Source organism: Anopheles maculipalpis, chromosome 2RL (genome assembly GCF_943734695.1).
Source record: "Anopheles maculipalpis chromosome 2RL, idAnoMacuDA_375_x, whole genome shotgun sequence".
NCBI lineage: Eukaryota > Metazoa > Arthropoda > Insecta > Diptera > Culicidae > Anopheles > Anopheles maculipalpis.
The window spans coordinates 8,388,878-8,409,819 of NC_064871.1; the positions used below are offsets into that span (position 1 = coordinate 8,388,878).

Consider the following 20,942-nt stretch of genomic DNA (forward strand, 5'->3'; position numbering starts at 1 on the left):
CCAAGTCATACTGGATGTACAATATCTGCAATCGGACTACCAGACCAGTCGATAGCAAGCAATCTTATCAAATTGCCTAATTTTTACCGTACAATTTATGGACCCTCCTTACCGACGAGTAGCCGATGCTAAACAGTATTTCAACATTATGTTTCTAAATAAACAAGTTTTTATATTTCCCCTGTATTTTTAATGCACAAAAAAAGTATTTCTTCAATCTCCAATTCCATTTCCTTCAACAAATTTACGCAGCAGCACACATTAGCTTCCCAAATTTTTCCTAATTGAAGTTCAATCTCATCAGCGCTTTCCACACGGTGGACCTAATTGAATGAAAATTCCAAAGAAAGCAAAACAAAAAAACGAAAACTCAAACACTCCAATCGAAATTAATCAGCTTCGAGGCAAAAATCGATGCGTCTTGCATTGCGTCATCCGTTCAAGGTGGGACAGCGCCGACATCGCACACATTAACACACGCTCTTCGATGTACTTTCGCGTCAGCAAACTCGTACCGGGCTGGAAGATATCGTCTGAGCTTTTTTTTTTTACTCAAAAACCTAACAAAGAGAAAATCCCCATACAACCGTAAGCGTTTAGTTTTTGCCTCCGAATCAGTTTGCCATAATTTTTACCAGAAGTGTTTCTTTTCTTCCAATCATCCCCGAGTCGTGTTCCGATTTAAGCCTGTTGTCAGCGTTATGAAGAAGCGCATTTGAGAGGAGAAAAAAGAGTCCCAGACGCACACACACACACACACACACACAATCCCCCCGATTAAGTGCCAACGCCCAGCGGAAAAGCATTACCCGAAGGGAAGGAGAAGCCGAAAGAAAAACGGCAATCACACTTCCGCACGGCAAGTCTCTACGCGGTTCACTTTTCTCTCAATAGAGCATGAACCCACCGAGTGCTGTGAAATGTGTGGAAGGTACATTATCTTTTCTGCCCGGATTTTCCACTACCCGCCGTTATTGAAGTGTGTATGCGTGCGTGTGTGCGTGAATGATTTTGTTATCCTTATCGTGATTAATTTTCCAAGCAAACTTTCAAAAGACAGCAACCGTGGGATCATCGTGGTGCGCCGGAAGAAGGAAACCCAAACCTGACCCTTCACTTCAACCTCCACCAGTAAAGCTACCGACGCGCTGGCAGAATATCTGATAATAAGCAAGTGAAAACCCACGAACGGCAACCGAAAAAAGCGAAAAAAGAAGGAAAACAACAAAAAATCACATCACCGACAACGAACCGTAAAGATGAAAAGAAAAATCTCTTAGACGCATGGAGGTGGGCAATCTGGAGCAAACGGGCATGCAAAAAAAAAAAACATTGTGCGCTTCCTTTTTCACTACCGTCCCGACGAAGCAAACCGGCCCAAGGAGGGCAAGACGTGAAACGAGCTAAATTTATCAAGCTGATAGATAACTTATGGTGGCCATGCTGAAAATGAGGATTGCTTGCCTTTGGAATGCTGCTGGTTGCCCTGGGAAGTTTGGAATCCATCGCATCGCCTTTATTAAAGCCTCCATTATCGTGCACTCTCTCCCGCTGTGTGCGTGCCTGTCTATGAGTGTACGTGTGTGTGTGTGCCAGAAGACCAGCACCTTTGCTTGCAGACCACATCGTGCTCCTTTATTGCTTAACCATCTCGACTTTATTGTCCAACTTTTTAATATGATAGATTTAGCATTCTTCGGCAAGACATTGGATGATGCTGGTGGTAGTGGTCGTGCTGCTGACTGCTACTGAAACTGCTAGTAACACACCATGATTGACTCGTTCGTTGGTGAGGATTGCCTTTCAATTTTGTCTTAATCAAGGCGCGTTTTGTCAGCAAAGCAAGTGTCACATTAATGAAATACAGCTCTTTTCTGCATTATTAAACACATTGCCTTCTGTTAGAATGTTTCAAAACAAAGGTAGTTAAAGTGCTAGGAAAAAAGAAATTTTCTTTCTTCTTTAAGAAAACCTTTTTAGAACACTACAAGAAGAAAATCTTCTTGGGAAAGCAAGCAAAAAAAAACAAAACAAACCCAACCAAAGCGTGTGAAAAGTAAGGCTAAGAAATATATGCAGGATAATGTTATACATTTTATGGAAGATTTCAAAATTTACATTTACTTGTCCGCTCCCACAAGAGTGATACTCTTCTGATCTCGTATGAATAATTCAAACCCTTGTCCATCTTCCCTACATCACAAACGGTCACAACGGTCATAATGGTTTCCCACTAGGCGGTGGGTGAGCTGGCAGCCCATAACAGTTCGCAAACAGTAACAAAACCCCTTGACATTGTCACCTCACTCGAAGGTGAGAGCTGGGCAAAAGGTGCGGCCAGCTAGCTGTTTGCTGTCTTGTTCCACATTTGCATGATTTATTTCCCATTATCACAGTCCCATATCATACACCCTGAAGGTGTCGTCCGATGGGAAAGTATCCCAATTTGTTCCCTGACAATGGATTTTTAAAATGCATTTGAGCTTTATTTTACTCAAACAAGAGCCGGAAAAACAATTTTTTGCATTAAACTTGATACTCCTTACTAATGCGCCTAAAGTTATACAATGTACAAAACGATTATTTTTTATTGAACAGATATGTTTATACATTTACTTACGGCGGAAAAAGCCTTCAACGAGCTACTCCTTTACTATTCTTGTCAGTTATCACATCGTTTTCGTATTTTGTGTCTTCAAATGATTGACTGATTGATCTACCAGCCTTATTACAGTGGCAAAGCGTTCAATGTACCCAAACCAGTCATAACTTCGTGTGAAAGTTTGTTACTAGCTTGGCGACCTAAAAGTCCCACAATTTCTCATCAGAAAAATCCAACTGTGCCTGACAATCCTTAAGATGTGGTAAATATGAAAAGAAAGTCTCCTGAAGGTATTCCATCACCATGCCACAAAGGAAGTGAATTTGGCGTCCTTTTATACTCAAACATTCTCGTGTGCCCCACTGTTCCGAGAATGCACACAGAATGCTTGCAAGGTTGTGTATATTTTCATCACACAGCACATTCCCTACCTCCCCGAAGGTCACCCATTTCTGCATTCCACAAATATTTTCCAAGCACTCCGCTTCACCGGCGCCGGGACACGCGCTGCTGCCAGCTCATCCAACATACCGTATAGGTGATGAATGTGTTCGGAGCCTTTCAATAGCAAACATTCACGTGGTTCGTTCACGAGACCGTAATGCTTCGTACTTCATATCTATTACGAATTTTCTCTTTTGCACATCTCCCACACACCCACACGGGGTACATCCCATTCTTGCTCGCTGCAATCATGCCGAGTTCGGTCGACTTTGACTGTACGGCGGGACGAAATCATATCTGTGCTAATTGAAAAAGATGTTTCATCCAACACGCTGGAGAGTCTGCACGCACGGAAAGTTTTATAGGGAAAATTATGAGCATGTTTCGCCCGTTCCCTGCTTGACCAGCTGAGCTTATCACTCAAAATCAGCCCCAGTGTGCTGTATCTTGACGGTTTGATTTATGGCACACTCGGCACAACGGCTCTATCTAATTTACTGTGAAAATACTCCGTCAAATCAAGTGTTTGTGTGCGTGTTTGTGATGCTATGTAATATGCTGGTTTCATCATCATTAAATGAGAAGCGAATGTAGTTTCACTGATACAAAGAAATCTTTGAATTATTGCTTCAATGGTTAACTACTGTATCCACAATAATGATCAAATTTGTGTTCTTAGTTTTGCTATTCACATTGATTGCCATTCACAATGAACATTTGCCCATCAATAGGTCCTCACATGATGGAGGCGCCTGGTACTTCAAACGATACGGGTCCATAAAATCCCTTTGAAGGTTTATACCTTTACGAGAGGGAAAAGTCAAACTAGTGGTTTGTCATAATTGAAGCGACATAAATTATAGCTTCTCCATTAGTAATGATCTCTACTTATTCCTCTCAAAACCCTCTAACCAGGACACATCGCTCAAACGATGAAGCAACGGTATACGACGAAGACTCACATCACTCATCGCTTGTGCACGTTATTCTGGCCACTTGCGTTGTTCTAGACGACGTTTAATTGATTTCTGCACACTCGCCGCGATTGCGTCGAGCTTGTTGAATCAAGCTTTCGCTTTTGCTTGTTTGGTCTCCTTTCAGACGAAAAATGATTCCCCATAATGGTCCAATGAATAAGCGTGAACGAACGAGATATTATCCTCCAATTAATTCCCCTAAGCACCATCACGCCAAAATAAATACCTCCCCGTTATTGTTCATCGATAACGCATGGAGCTAATGTATGGAGCGGGAATGATTTTATTGATGATGTAGAAGCTCGTGGTTAGGAACATTGTGTGTATGTGTGAGTGCAATTCGATTTTCCTATTTATTGATGGTGGCAATTACGATAGAGGTTTAGAGGAAATAGTCCTTTGAATGAGTCAAACAATTCGATTCTACTTGACAAATCATTAAAATCATCACCAACAGCAAGTCAGCTAAACAAACACTATTACTAAATAATTATCACAATTCCACATAAAGCAGCAAGTTATTTTCACTCCTGCTGCTGCAGCACCAATAAGTCATACACAAACGCTGGCAAGGTTGGGCTTGAAGATAACAAAAATTAATTAACAACTTCACCGATCCATCCCGGCTGGTTGTTTATCACGCACACATGCGAACCCAACCCCGGCGTGAGTCACAAAATATTTGTGAAATGTTCGGTGCCACTCACCACTCATGCACCCATTGCAATGCGGCAACCATTTTTGCAGTGCAGCATAAAAAGTAAGTTGGTTTTACTTCCTTTTTAGATTGACGTGACGTGGTAGAATTATTTCCACGACCGTCGTCGTGACTTTTGTATGGAAGCAAGTGCAGTTACCTTCAAATAGAGCAAACTATGCGAGTGAGTGCATATATATATATGTGCGTTCTGTGTAAAAACCGGGTGGTTTCCTTCCCGCTATCACGATGTTTGCAATGAAATCCATGTGAAAAGTTTTCGGTTTTATGCTTGTCGTTGGTAAGTGTAGCTGGAAATTGAAAGTTATGACCATGGTGAAAGTTGGCCAAAAGTGGCAGAGAAAGCGTAGAAGGTGTGGAGGATGTTTTCATTTGTATTTGTGGATTTTTATTCCACACAAAGTTGTGCATTTCAACTTAGAATAAGAAAAAATTAAATTACATAATTTAAAACATTCAACTTTCTAAAAGTTATACTTACAAGCGTAAGTCTTACGGTTTCCAGGCAATTATAACTACAAAACTATGTGTTACTAACTTTCACAGTAAATATTTAGGTTAGCTACCTCACAAACCCTTCATCTCAATTGGTTCACGTTTATGATATTCATCTTGACGTGGATTAAAAAAATGCAAATAGTTTCTCACAGCTCTTCACAATTATCGGAAAACTTAATCCACTCTCTCTCTCTCTCCCTCTCTTCGTTCCTCATGTCTAACTCTCCTATATAACCTCCTTTCATAAAGAAGGACATGCCTTCTCATTTCCTTCAGAACCATTCTTCCTGCTCCATCCGCACGCTTTCTCATCCTTCCGCATCCAGTTTAATTGCTCAATGCTAACGAAATTAATCGTCACCAGTCGGTGAGAAGTTTGCAAGAGGATGCATCCGTTTCCGGGCGCCTTGAAACCTGCCCTATTCATCGTCCACTTGTGCTTCAGCCTTTTCCTCAAACTCCGGCCGGAATTTGGAGAAGATGATTCGACCATTTTCGAGGTAGAGGAGCTGTTGTGGCAAAAACTGAACCACCAGTTAAACCTGAAAACCTTGAACCTCAATGATGATGGGGTGGTTTTCCCAGACCCAGCTGACCGACACCCTTCCAACCTTTGGATGGTTGGCAAGCCCTTCGGGAAAGTTTTTAATTATAATGACTCTTACACTTTTACGAATAGCTCGATGATAATCGTTTCCTTTTTTTGTCCGGTTCTGTTCCCGTGTCTGTTTCACACTCCTGGAGCAAAAGAATAATTCGGTGAGTAATCGGTGGTTCTGGAAGATCTTGCCCTGCGCATTCCGAAGACAACTACTTGACCTAAAGGATTATCAACGATAGAGAGGAGAAAAAAAATAGAGGAAAAAAACTGTTTGAAGCTTAAAATCCGATGTCATGCACGCGTAAGGAAATTTGCATTGCATTTAATTTATCGCACTAATATGAAGCGCACGACAGTGCGATCATACTGAATAAAAAAAAAAAACACTTTCAAGTCAATTTTGTCCTTTTGTTCGTGAATGTGCAAAAACATAAAAGAGTCAAGCGAATATTCCAATTAAAATGTTGTTAATATTTTTCATTTTTATTTGACCTACAATCTTAAAATATCTTTCCATGTTATCTTTTTCTAATTTCCCTTCCAGTGGAATTTATTTTAAATAAAAATTCTTTAGAAACTATTTTTCGTGATGCTTTCAAGGAATGCTGAAACGTAACATCGCTGTATCATTGTTAACTGACTATTTCCCCTCCCCGGCTAAGTCTGGTCCGGTTGCAAGGAACGCGACAAAATGTATTCCGATGCCCTTGCGTACACCCATTCGTCCCTAGCGACCCGGACCTGGACAATCTCGGGCAATTCGCAAACACACAAACCCCTGAATGTCACCAGCACCATCCGTGCCGTTTGTTCTTGTGGCCCGGCAGCAGCAAAGCGCTCGGATAAAGTGTTTGCTCGGTGGATTCATTTTTCATCCGTCCGTTGCAATCTTTATCGCTTGTCATTGTGTAGCTTGATCAAAAATCGCAAGGGCTCTTCTTTTTCTGCATCCTTTTCTTTTCGTTCTGTTTTTGTTCTGCTACTTCTGCGGAAAACAAACGAAAAAATAGGAAACCCCACACAGCATGAGCATCTTTTCTGCGCGGTTTACTTTTACAGCGATTTTCCGTAACAAGCCATCAGTGCCTGTAGACTGATGTAACGGTGTGTGATAAGGTGGAGGTGGGCGTTGGAGGTCTTAAACTAACAACTGCGCGTGGAAGAATCGTGAAATGAATGACCATGCAAAACAAATAACCCGAGGAAATGATAACGAAAACCCAGAAGCGGATAGAATCGAGTGGCAAGATTTTGAAACAACTGTTACAATATTGCGATTGCATGATAAGATGATGAGCATATTCTGGTGGTAAATGTTGCCCTCTCTACTTCTTGGAAGTAACTGTCGAAAACTCATTTTTGTCATTTTTGGGACACTTTGTCTGTGCATTACAATAAACTTGCTCAGTCTTGTGTGCTCGAGTGAGTAAGGCATTTTATAATAAAGTTATTGTTTTGAAGAAATCTCCGGTTATGAAAATACAAACCTTTTGCCAGTCCAATAAATTATGTAAGCACAATAATGTTTGAAAATTCGTTTACGAAGAAGATCCCAAATCTATACGTTTTTAAACCTACATCTAAAAGTGATTTTCAATTAATTTACTTTTCCTCTGTTCAAACATTAAAAGCTATTCAAACCAGACCTTTGGGGACATCCAAAACAAATGAAGACCTAGCGGCGAGTAGATTTTAACAAAAAATAACTCATAGTCTTTTATTTTGAGAAAATTATCTACTCCATGCGATGTTTATAGCCAAAAATTTTATGTAAAAGATAACTACTTAAAAATAATGATAAAGAATTGAGTGTACTTAGTATAAGGCTTTCGGTTTCTGGCTGTCTTTAGTGCTTGATTCACATTCATTAAAAGGGTCACATAAAATCAATTACACTTATCTAAAGAACCACTCTTTCTTAAGTACAGCTTCATACTTTTATGCATCATCATTTACATTACCTAACTACATGTTCTCAGCATCCTCTCTCTTCCACCATTTAAACTTCCTTCTGCCCCATGGCTCCATTTTTAAGGTCATCAAAATGTAATAAAATTCAATACTTCTCCTAAATGGATGAGTGATTTTAATTGCCAGCATAACCGAAAGTCCTTGACGCGTAAACAAATGCTTAGATGCTCGGCAAAACCCCTTGAACTTCACTTTCTTCTAAACAAGCAACGGCACGGTTTGGAACTGCAAATAGCAAACAAACAAAAAAAAAGGAATATTTTGTGGCTTTCTTTCAAGGCCTCACCGAAGGCAATAAAAATCAGTTAAACGATGGTGATTTCATTTCCAGCGCACCAAACCCTTTCAATGTTTTTCGGTAATAGCTCTTGAGAACAGAATTCTTTGTTTCCTTTTGCCGATTGCATCCTTTCACTCACCAAATGCTTCATTTTGCGTCAGCGCTCGAGTCAGTGTGCTTCGGAATTATTTACATAATCTTTCCATATGTTGGGATTCAATTGGAATGTTCAATACATTTGGCCCGTAATAAGCTACACTATCATCGTAGTTGTACCAAAATTGTAATCATTTTGGAAAACATCATTGAGGAAAAAAACCCAAATTTTCGCCAAGATCGATGGGTATCATCAATGAGGGAAAACATGGAAAAAGAAAATTTTTCGTCCTACAACGGCTCGCTCTGATGAGATTTCGCAAACCACGCCTGCTAGCAAAACGTTAATATTTCTTCTAAACAATAAAGCTTCCACTTGCCATCCGAAACGCAATCCATAAATGGTATCAGACTTGGCCCCCCGGCACTACCCGTCCATACACACACACACACTCACTCACACACACACTTGCACACATTTAAACAAATATAAATTATTCATCAGCTACACCCTGCACCGAGTGTGCCCTGCAAAATGACTGCGGCCACATAATGTTTACAGTTTTATTCACCGGCAAGCCATGGCCCAACACAAACTCTCACGCACGCACATACACCCGCCGGCCCCATAGCAAGCGGCAGGACATTTTGGTATTTGACTTCGACTCTGGGCAGAGCATTGCCAGTGCGTCCTGGGCTGAATGGAATGATAAGAAATCCACAAACTTTACGACGAGACATTTTACCACCTACATTTTCGACAATGTTTGCTGCTTGCGTGGTGTATGAAGTGGGGGGTTCTTTTCTTAGAGAAGCAATTTTGCTTTGTCGAAATGTATCAGGAAGAGTTCAGTTACAATATAATGTTAATCGTTTAGACGATTGAAAATGCATGCGAATCGATAAATTGTTCGTTTAAAACAGGAATCATTTAGGTAGAATAAAGCTCACACTGAGCCACGTGCGCCTGAAAGTATGCTTTTTCAAATAACTTGATGTTATTCTATGTTTTATGAGTTATTTTGCAAGTTTCCTGTAGCTATTAAGCTTAGAAAAATCAATTCTTCCTCAAATAATTTTTTTTTACATCACCCTAATAAAAGAAACAGTTTTACTTGCCGGTTTTTACTTCTTATTAATTTTCCAATACAAACTTTTGCGCTGGCCTTGACGCAATCTGTGCCCCACCCTTACATCAGTGTGTCGGTCGTGTACGTTTTCACACCGAGCTGACTGTTTACACCCGTCCAGACGTCTCCACCGTAATATGATAACAATGTCAAGAAACACATCAAATTAAATTTGTGTCCACAGCGGGCTTTCCATCCGCACGGTATGGGTTTCCCACGGTTTTCCGGCAGGGTGGAAATTTATTCTTCAACACACGAAAACAAAACACCACGAAGATGAGCCAATCACAACGGAACGAAATTGGCAGTGAAAACTTTGAAAGCACGCAAACCGGACATGCTGTGATAGCATGATAAGGCAAGCACAAACACACATACAGTAAGCTGCTTCCGGTGACTGATAGGTATTGTTTAAAATGCGTAACAAATTCGAATTTATGTCAACGGAATAACAATAGACGCCTGTTTCGGGCGGTTTTTTGGGAAACAAACAATACAAATCGTAGGATAAATGTTCACAACAATTGTTTGAGATTGAGATTGAGTTTCAGTCAATTTAATCGCTTTTACTGAAGCGATTGCTAATGATAGTGATGGTGTGTCGTACAGTAGGCTAATTTGTGAAACCGTTTTTACCAATAACCAGATCGTTTTAAAACGAAAAAAAGCGCCTATGCTTATGCAATCCACGACAAACATACTAAAAGTCAACTAAAGATTGCATTCGCTTTCACCTGTTTACTCCAATCGATTGAAAACTAGTTGAATATGTAAATATAGTATCAAACCATGCTTAAAAGGCAACAATCATCAAATCCGCTGCTTTACTGCTGCCATCTCATAGGGCTATACTTTGCATAGATGCCACCGGGAGTGATTCGTTCGACGAAAGTCCAGACCAGGTTGATAGGCCTACATCTCTAACCTTACCAAATCTATGGCGCTTGGGTTCCCGGGACTCCCTATGCATAGCCACAATTTATGTTGCGAAGAAACTATCGTTCAAGTTTCACCGTTCGCTACCACCCACCATTCCCGTCAGCGTTTGCTACCTTTGTCCGACCAGGAATCACGCTACTGTTTGGCTTTATCTTCATGTTTTATAGTCTAGTCGAAGCTTTCTTTTTCTCTCACTCTCTCTTCCATCCTCCTCCCTCTCTGACCGCTGCATGTTTCCATTAAGTGCGCTGCGCTGCCCCACGCTACGCAACAGCACGTGGCATCGATAGCTCATATGAGACCCTATGCCTCAGGGTCGCATAATTTCTTAATTATGAAACGACAGCGCCCCGAAAACGATTCTCTGTCGTCGGTGGCAATGAAGTCGGCGACTGTTTTGGGCAGAAAACTCGGTACGCAACTCCCAGCAGTGAGCGAGTAACATCCAGCCAGCGAGAGCCATAAATATGCGGACCGGACAAATATTGGACGTCGGTTTCGTTTGGGCAATTTCGCTTTCCTGGGCGAGCCAGGCGGGAATCAACAACGGTGACAACAGGCGGGTGTGAATAAATTTGGACACCGCTAAAGCTGAGCTACAGTTGAAGCGAGAGAGAAAGAGAGAGAAAGGTAAAAAATACGAGCCTTGGGACATGCACGTGAACGGCGAGGTTTCAGTCTTCGTGAACGCTTCCACTGACGGGAAGCAAAGACAAAATACACTTAATATAAACAAAATTGTAGCACAGGCTTTATTTTGCTCGCGGTGAACAAATGGAAACATTTTACTCAGCTCCAAACATGATACCATCATACCGATCAACAAGCCAAACGTTTGCATTAACCACCAAATTAGCAGCGCTCACCACTCAATCAATGTCGGCCAAACTATTGCTGCCATCGCGAGCCGTGTGGTTCGCGATGTGATCAAGTTTATTTTATCCTTGATGAAGTTTCGCTTTCTTCTTGTGTGTACCCAGGGTACAAACCTGTTTCAAATTATCTTAAATATATCAAAACACTCTTAAAATCGATGATTTTCAATTTGACTTGAAACAAATATTGATCTTAAACACATATATTTTGTTTCCACCAGCAATAAAACAACAAGAATCTCACTACCCAGCTTGCTTGCTTCACTTAATAAGGCTGTCTGCTGGGAACTTTGCCCATTCATCTATCGTTTTCCGAAGCTTTGAGCCGCTGATTGACTTAGAACCGGTGCAAACATCAACAAGACAGCCCCAAAATACCGCAGCTCAGCCACGCCCGCGGGGAAATGGCAAAACGAAACAGGCTCATCGTGATAAGTTTAATTGAAATATCAACCAGAGTAGCAGCAGATGCTTTGCATTTAAAGCTCCTTGCTAATAGGATTTTGACACGGAGTTGACAATCATCTCTCCGGAGGTTTTTGGATGGTGCGTGTCGATGTTGAGTTTTTGGTTTCGCCCGGAAGCAACTAGACTTTTCGCTTATTAATTTTGCCCTATCCTTCTCGTGTAAGGCCTTCCAGCTAGAGCACACAATCAGCGTGATTGCTATTGCCACGGGAGCTGTTGCAAATATCCGAAGGGAACGTATTCATTTGCTAATGCATTCGAATAGCAAACTGATACAGGGTTTTTCTTTTCATTCGCCGAAGCTCGCTATTCATACAGTTCCAAGAGCAAAACATTGCTTTCGTTTCCTCGAACGTTGTGAAACGATTAATAAATGATTATTTAGCATTTTCAGCATGATTTACAGCGCCCGTGCTCTAGCGCCCCGATATGAGCAACCGGAACGGAAATATTATGCAAATGTCGTTATTATTTCGATAACCATCGCACACCACAGTGTGCAATCGTCTTGCCCAATATTTCAATTTTCCCCAGCATAACATTCCGGCATAACGGAAATGAGGCCCAGCTCAAACTCGCCTTGGCATGTAATTCATTACATTCACTTAATTACCATCGGGCATAAATTGTTGTGCTTTTGCCAGAAAATTCCTAAACTTTCGCCCAGCATCAGTTGTACGCTGTGGAACAGGGTTTCGCTTTTGTTTTTCGGTGCCGCACTGTCATACTGGCATGTTCGAACGAATTAATTAAGAAAGTTATTCATGGTGGGGGAAGGAGTTATTCATTTACCCGAATCATGCTTCAGCCAGATAATCGTGCATTTACCCGTTCGGAACAAAAAGAAAATAACGGTTCATGCAAACCGATACAATCCCTTTCGTTTCTTGTTCAGATGTAATTGAAAATCGGTTCAAATTGTAAGACGAACGAATCGAATCTGGTAATTAATCATTTAAAAACGTGAATTCTCTTACTGGCGAGAAAGCCTAAATGTATGCAATCGGCAAAGCTGCTCTTCTTTTACATAGCTCGAAACTTTATAAGCCTTTTCTTCACTAGAATAAAATTCAATTCATATCATAAAGCTTCCCATTTCCCACACAAAAATGGATGTGCAAACAAACTCAATAGCCTATTTAGCAAAAACCCCATCCCAGCAATTACATTAGTATGCCACGTTCTGCAATAGTGCAGTGTTTCCCTTACAGCACGTATCATTGTTTGAACTGGTCAAATAAACAAACTTACAGTGCTGCTGTCCAAAAGTCAAACACAACCAAGAACACACATCCGTGCATCTTTTACCCAAAAACCCGAACGATGACAGAAGACGTCCGTGATAACGATCACAGTCTTTCGGGTGTGCACGGGAAGCCTCGCACCCTGCGGTCTTGACCAGCACGTTGACAACGCTGTCGATTTGGTGCGTGCTATCAAGCGAACACACAGAGCACCCGGATGCACCGGAGGTTACCAAACGAGGTCCGGCATGGCTTGTTGTTCGATGTAAAGCCAGACTTCGAATGACTCTGCACAAGCCACAAGCCACAGCCTTCGTCGCATCGCTTCAACGACTTGCTACCGAACGGCCAAGCTGCAGTCAAGTGTAATGATAAGCAGCATGCATACGGCAGAACTACTGATTTGTTCATGGTGCAGTCAATGCAGGGTACACACACACACACACACACACAGCTCATGCATACCTGCACGCTGCACTGCACGGGCAAGTGTTTGCATTCGCCTTCCGGGCACAATCCTTGGGTTTGGGTTTCAATTTCGAGACGGTAAGTAAAGATGCATCGATGCCTGTTTCAATTGCTTCGCACAACGGGTACGCCCATGTAGCTTCGCTGGGTCTAGTGGGGAAATCTCGAGAGTCTTCGCTCGATACAACATTGTTCTAGCTTTGTTTTCTCACAGGGGGCTTGCAATCCGACACGACACTGGATCTGGATGGCATACATCTTCAAACTCTTTCCGTTTGAAAAATGCCGTACGCTTCAAAGCATAACAGCTCTTAGCAATTTGTCTCGGTACTGGTCGGGCTGGGTTGAAGTGGTTGTGATTCGAGTGAATCGAATCGTACAATATGGTTGAAATGAGCCCGATTACTTCATGCTACAATAATTTTCTACAGGATTAACTAAGCACTAAAGGGGTGGTTCTTAGAGAAGTAATTTCCTATCCCTTTTTCGATTCCTCATAATATATCATCGCGCCAAGATGAAGCAGGGATTAGTAACGGATGCATTGCGTTGTTTGATCACCTTGTTTTCGTTATGGAATTATTTCTGATACAGCTTTAGCGAGCTCTCAATTTTAACCAGCTGTTCTTTATTTCACACTTAAAACTGTCTAATAAAAAGCGTTTCCTTAAAGCGTTTTTATGAAAAAAAGCCGAAATTTATGCAATCTTTGAACACAACAATTTTATCCTTATTTTGCTTTGTAAAACCAATGTTAAATTACACACAACTGTAAGTAAATTGGGCACCATAATAAAGTACAAAATGTAATATTTTTACAGCAAATATTACCTATAAATTTTCGTAATCCTTTACATCACCATTCCACACACAAGTCTCGTTGAGTTTTATGAGGCTTTGTAGGCCATCGTGCACTCATCGAGACAATCGTTAATCCCGACCGATGGAAGCATTTTTTTCACAACCGATATAAACCAACACACAAAAGCCCTGCATCGGGTTAGCTTACAAATGCTCGTCACTAAACCTGTTTCCTTCCTGGGGAAGAAAAAACACTCTAAACCGACAGGCCTTGTCAGAGTGAAGACTAACCTGCATTTTGTCCTTTATTTGCCAGCTCTTTTCTTTCTTTCACCGGCACTCCGTGATTCGTGGTCCGATTTGTTTAGTACCAATTGAGGATGAAAAACGCACACCAAGGGACAAACGCACACACACACACTCACGTCTTATCGTCGTAAAGCAAAAAATGGCGTACACATATGCTTTCGGTGCCGGGTTTTGGCTGTTTTGGAAAGTTTTTATTGTTTGTCGTAATCGGGACATACCATACTTTACGGCATCGATAATCATTGGCCATGATATTTTTTTTTTTTTGTGCTTATTTTTACTTCAGAGTTCCATTGTGCCAGGGAACTGATTTTTGTGAACGAGACCATTTTCCGGCGCACGGTACGGTTCAAGTGCCGCCAAGCCATTTCTTTCGCCCGTTACTGTGGGCGGGCGGGCGTGAGGTTGAAGGTGAAATGAGCATTTTATTTATGGCCAGCCTTGTGCCGCTAATCGTACCCCGTGTGTCGTAAATGTGTTTATGGCGCAATAACAATTAGTTTAAGGTAATTGAATTGTGCCAAATCCTAAAGATCAATTGCGAGACTTGTTATCTGTTAGGAAAGTAGCATAAAATGCGACAAGTGTAACGTTTCACGAGCATATGCACAGTACGTCGCTAGTTGTATGTGGCTTTTTTATAGCAGAAGCATGTTATTGGCAACGCTTTGTCATTTAAGTAGTACTGATTCAGTGTCACATTGTTGCGCCTTCGTGTTGCTCTTGTGTCTACTTGTCTGATACAGCAAATTGAAATAAGGACATAGGATTCGAGTCTCTTGCGTCATAACAGCAAAAGAAAATCAGTTGCATGTGCAATCCGATACGTGCCGAGACTTATACGCGATTCCTTGCTGCTGCAGCTATCTGATACATTCAATCTTGTTAACATTTCTGTGATCGCAAGCCAAAATAAAAAGCACGTATGTTGATTCCATAGTCCATGCCCTATTCAACAGAAAATGTCATAATCTATCGGATATCAAATAGATTACAGTTTTTTTTAATTTAATTTCAATATCAAACGTTACGTGCGACGCCACGATCGTACTTAACTTCGATTTTGTAGTGAAGAGTTAGATTTTGCTTCACTAAACAAGCTCACTTCTTCCCTAATGCAGTCAATCTATTCTTAATAACGCTTAGAGACATACTGTCAGTACAACTAAAAAGCATAAAATCTTCAATTTTATCACTTTTATACGACAGTTTAACGTAGTTTAGTTGAGTCAAATTTCTCGAAAACCATCTGCAAACATGCTGAGTATTGTTTACCACACAGCGAGGAGAGATTTCGTTGAGTTTGCGCTTGGAGCAGCGCATGATCCTTCTACCAACCCATGTTCATCCGAACTGTCCCGTGGATGCAAAAACAAAACACACACTCATGAGATCTTTACACGGGCAGCTCATTTTTATCGTGTCAATTGTTTTCAACTCCACACCCACTCCCACCTTGCCTTGCCCTTCCTTTTTGCATTACAATCGTCCGGTCTCATTTTCCCTCGTATCAGCCTTTCGCCACTTATTCCGCTGGCATTCGATGACAAATAATGACAAGAAATTGCCCACGGCTTTCATGTTCAATTTCACTGATCCCACCGTACAGCGAATGACGCCGGACCCGTGTGGCAGTGGTGCCGGGTTCTACTGGGGCGGAAAAAAAGGAGGAAATCACGTTCAGATCGAAGAGAGGGAGGAGTAGAGCTTTTAATTTTATCGACAGCAATAAAATCAATGCATACAAAACGGACAGTAATGAGCTGTCAGGTATGTGTCCGCTTTAATATGGGAAAATTGTTTCCTTTTTGAATACGTGAGTGTTAGTATTTTTTTTTTCTTTGGAGTTCTATCGTGAAGGTGACCAGTAAACTGTCTTGATAAGCGATGAATGCATTGTAGATTGCATGGATTAAAGATGTTTTGAGAAAAAAATGCTCTTAAGCGCCTTAAATTATGCAATAAGCGCAACTAATTCTTCTCTACAAAATTACACAATTAATTTTGCTCTTCTAAAAAAAAGAAGCGGTTTTAATACATTCAATTCAATACTTCAACTAATCGCTTTACATTACTCTCAAACACAATAAAGCTTTCCTACGTTGATTAAATTCACAGTGTCGATTGTGTTTACTGTCCTCCGAGCTTCTTTTGCCGAACAGCTGGATAAAATATTACAAAACAACATTTGAATATTCAATCTTGCTGGTGGTGAAAGATTGAATGGAACGATTTCATGTCTGCAGTGAGATTAGAAGCATCAAGTCAAGCAAAGCGAAAACTTCACATACACACACACACACACGTCGACCAAAACACCGAATGCAATAAATAAGTGACAGATGGTCTGACTGACTGCAGATCATCCATTCGAAGCTTGTTGAAGTTGTAATGTACGGTACACGGCGGAGCGCTGGAAACTGGACTTGGTGCGGGGCGGGCTGGTACATCTATTCGTAAGCTGGCTGGAACGATAAATTATGCATCCATCGAACATGGGTGTATCGGTGGGGAAAATGTTCCAAACACCAGGAGCATTGTTGTACGCTGGAGTGAAATAACAATTCAACCGACCGAGGAAGAATGGATCCAATTCCATGCCAACGCTTCTTTACATTTTTATTAGTAACACTATTGCTGGAAAATGTGTAGCGATTGAATTGAAACGAGTACTGCTGTATTTTACTGTCTTGCAGTTTGCACCATCGTTTGGGTTTGGTTTGTGCACTTTACTGCATTGACAATGATACATGTTGTGCAATATTATCAATCAAACCAGCTAACCTATTTTGTTTATCTTCTGCGCATGAAAGTAGGTATAATTTCGTATCAAAATCCATTTCATTCATATAGCCTGTTCAGCTATAATTACAAGCGACTATGGATAAGAATGAACAATTTTGTTGAAATTGCCCACATTTCAGCACGAAAGATTATTTATTAAAATAGCACAATTTAAACGTTTACGCATTAAAGTAAGGCAGCAATGTCAATCTTCCATTTCTTAAACGGCTAGGAATCCTGCCTGGAGCAATTCCTAAACGAGAAAAATCAATATGTTTTCATTCAACAACCTGTTCCTTTTAGTAGCGCCTTAAATTCCCAATTCAAAATCTATTAGTAGTAAGAAAGTTTATCGTCAGTATACAAATTATGACATTTCCAGGAAGCTTAGTTTACAAAAATCTTCAACCAAATCTTAAAGTTAGATCTTTTACAGTGTCTAGCCTTCCGCCAGTGTTCGACATCCTGCAAATGATTCATTTGTCGCTACACACTCCATCCTAGCGAACGTCCAAAAGTCCTCCATGTTAATAATTAAAATACGCTCCCACACAACCATCACCGTAGACATACGCAACCAATCCGGACGGTCATCAACAACCCAACAACAGCAAGCGCATCCCGAAGCGGCTAGCGGCATACCGTCACTGTCGGTATCTTTGCAGCCTGAACGACGTTTGTCAATCTCCCACATTGTGCTCGTCTACCGGTGGTGCAGTCTACTGGCTCATCATAACTGATTATACGAGTTCGAAAAGTTATTCGACGACATCAGCTTACTATCTCGGTCGCAGGAAGAATGCTCGTCACTCGTCGTCCGGATGCTGTCAGTCAGACGGCGAATGTAGCTGATGGCTGGGCAAACGAACACGAGTACCGTCTCAGTTTCGAAGCGCCCAGCACGCCGCACTGCCTCCGAACGACATACACAAGCAAGTCGGAAGCGTACTCTGTGCCAGCGTCAGTTTCGAGCACATTTCGATGCCATAGATGACGGAAACCCATTAATCTGAGCCCTTGCACAGATTGTCTAACATCGGATGCGTTCGTTGCTGGAAGAAACTATGCCAATCTCGTCGACGCCACACTCATCGGATTAAAAACACCTGGTACTAGTTGCTTCGAAATGCTGTTAGAGCTGTCAATCAGTCGGAAGGGCAGAGCTTGGTACATCTGTACAACCGATTGTTTCCCACCAACAAGCCGCTGCTCATTTATTGCATGATTTATAGTCTTTTATGCGTTGGTCGGGATAGACGATACGATAGCCGATAGCTTCAATGTTATCATGGTTTTGGGGAAAAAATTGGGGAAAAGGAAATGGATATAAGCATGAAACGTTGTTCGAGTTTAAATTTTTCAATACACAAAAGTTCATCCCAAATGTATGCAATCAATTTGTTTGACACACTCCCTCGAATTCTAACTTAAAATCAAAACCATCCTACAGTCTAGAACACAAATTCATTTTTACTAGCAAACTCCCTCGCCCCCATGTGTTGCAACACATGACGTGCCGGTTTTACACTACAATTCACATTTCATTGCTACCTTATTATTAGCCACTTTCGCCCAACCGTATTGCCCACGCTACTTCTAATCCTAAGGTAACACTTTCTCAACCTTAAGTCTGACAAACAACCAGCAAATAATACATTACGGTGCAATGCAACGTGTGCAAACCCCAACTGATGCTACCGAAACCGATGGGCCACCGGCCACGAAATACACGGAAAGCTGGACGACGCAGAAGTTCACACTGATTCAATTATTCTTCGCCTGTAATCTTTATAATGCTCATAAACGCTTTAACGAGAGCGAAATAACCATTACTTTCCCATTTGCGCACCATATGAGGACGATAATTATGGATCCGGGCACGAGTGTGTACATTCTACTAACGTTGGGCAAAGACCAGTTGGCCCGTAAACCAACCACGGGTCCGATACGAATTCGGTCCTCGGTCTTACGCTTACGGTTTGCAGCCGACAGTAGCAATAAGGCGCAAGCAGAGCGTTCTGCTGTGCTGCGTGCTGGATAAAGCTAACATTGATTACCGATTTCCCTATTTACTAGTTTATGGAGAGTCTTAAACGATGTTCGACATGGTATTACGGTACGGTAAAGTACCGTGAAAAATTATTATCCTCCGTTGGGGAAGATTTGCGATATCTGATTGCGTGTAATAATTGTCATTTGATGTGGATTTACCATCGTTGTAAAGCTCAGAAGTTAGTAAACAATATTAAGGTTCTATGAATAGCGTTCAACCACTCTACGAATGGAACAACTGAAATAGAACCATTAGGAGTATACCACTATAAAATACCATGGAAACAAGACAAACACTTGGTACAATATAATTCCCATTTCTCTTATCCGATTAGAGCAAGTACAACAATAGAAACGAAAACAGAAATCTAACACTCATGATGCCTGGAAAATGAACTCCAACACAATCACAGACACATGTAAAAATAATTTGTAGAATCGCAAAACTTGTTTGCTTGGATTTGGCTTAAATAGGATTAAGCTAAATAAATCTATTGAAGGCTAGATACAAACAACCAAAGGAAAAATAAACATCGGCTTGCGTATTTTTCTTTCTTGGAATTGTTGAATACTAAACACCGCATATAATAAGTAAAATGGGAAATATTTATGCAAGCTGAATTACCAAAGTGTTTAGAATTTTAATAATTGGTCTTTCTATCGACAAAAAACGTTCATCATTTTATCCGGAGCCTTTCTATAACACTTCCACTTTCACTAAACGGCATTTATCAGCCTTAACAAGCCTTTAACAGTGAAGCACAGGAGACTGAGCTTAAAGGATAGTACTAAATGATCGACAATAACCGCAATGTGGTTGTAATGCCTAATAAGTAAGTAAATAAGTAATCCTTCGATTCCATTAGCGAACCCAATCGTAAGCAAAGCATTTTTAGTTTTGCATGCTTACCTAATCCAACAGCTTTATCTCTTGGTTTATCTTCATTAAATTAACCTCTCTGTTTTTCTACTCACAATCCTAAAACCACACAGATCGTATCATCAACCCCACCACAGTAAACAAACTAAAAAAACACACTCCTTTTGACGTAGTTTTTGTCTGCTTTCCATTGCGTTTATATCTTTTCCGTTCCATTTATTTCGTTGCATAGCAAAAGTTGCTCCTAAAACAAAACGAACGGACGGCGAACGCTGAAACTAGCTCGAACAGCCAGACAGCCAGACAGCAAAAAGCGGCCGCATTGTCATATAAATTGATACTATGCTTTAAATGAAGCAAAAGTCACAACTGACCAGACGACCAGGGAGCGAAAGGACTCAGCGGCAGCATCTGCAAAAACAAACACCACACCCGCAACCGTAACCGTAACCTCAATTTCGGTGGTGTTGCAATTCGTTTTTAAAAATATTCCTATGCGCTTCTCAGTGCGAGCCATCTGTTCGGCGTTGTACCGGGCCACTACCGAACCTTGAATGTTCGTTTGCCGGTAGACAACAAAAAAATGCTTACATCGCACTGTACTATTTCTGTTCCTTTTCCCTTTTCTGTCCGATATGTATTGCCTGCTTTCGTTCACATTTCGCGCACATCCAGTTGCCAGTAAAGCAGTAAGCCAGCCGCACAATCTCATGCACCATAAAGATCGTGCGATAGGCTTCAAGCGCCAGAAAGAATACTTTTACGCTTCACGTTTGGAGCGGGCTCGGTACCAACTTCCCCGAAC

General features: G+C 41.2%; 1 protein-coding gene across 1 annotated transcript in view; it reads right to left on the bottom strand.

The window, feature by feature from the left end:
• LOC126559409 (iron-sulfur cluster assembly 1 homolog, mitochondrial) overlaps window positions 1-20,942 on the bottom strand; it is a 347,746-nt gene that overhangs the window by 34,613 nt on the left and 292,191 nt on the right. The window lies entirely within an intron of this gene.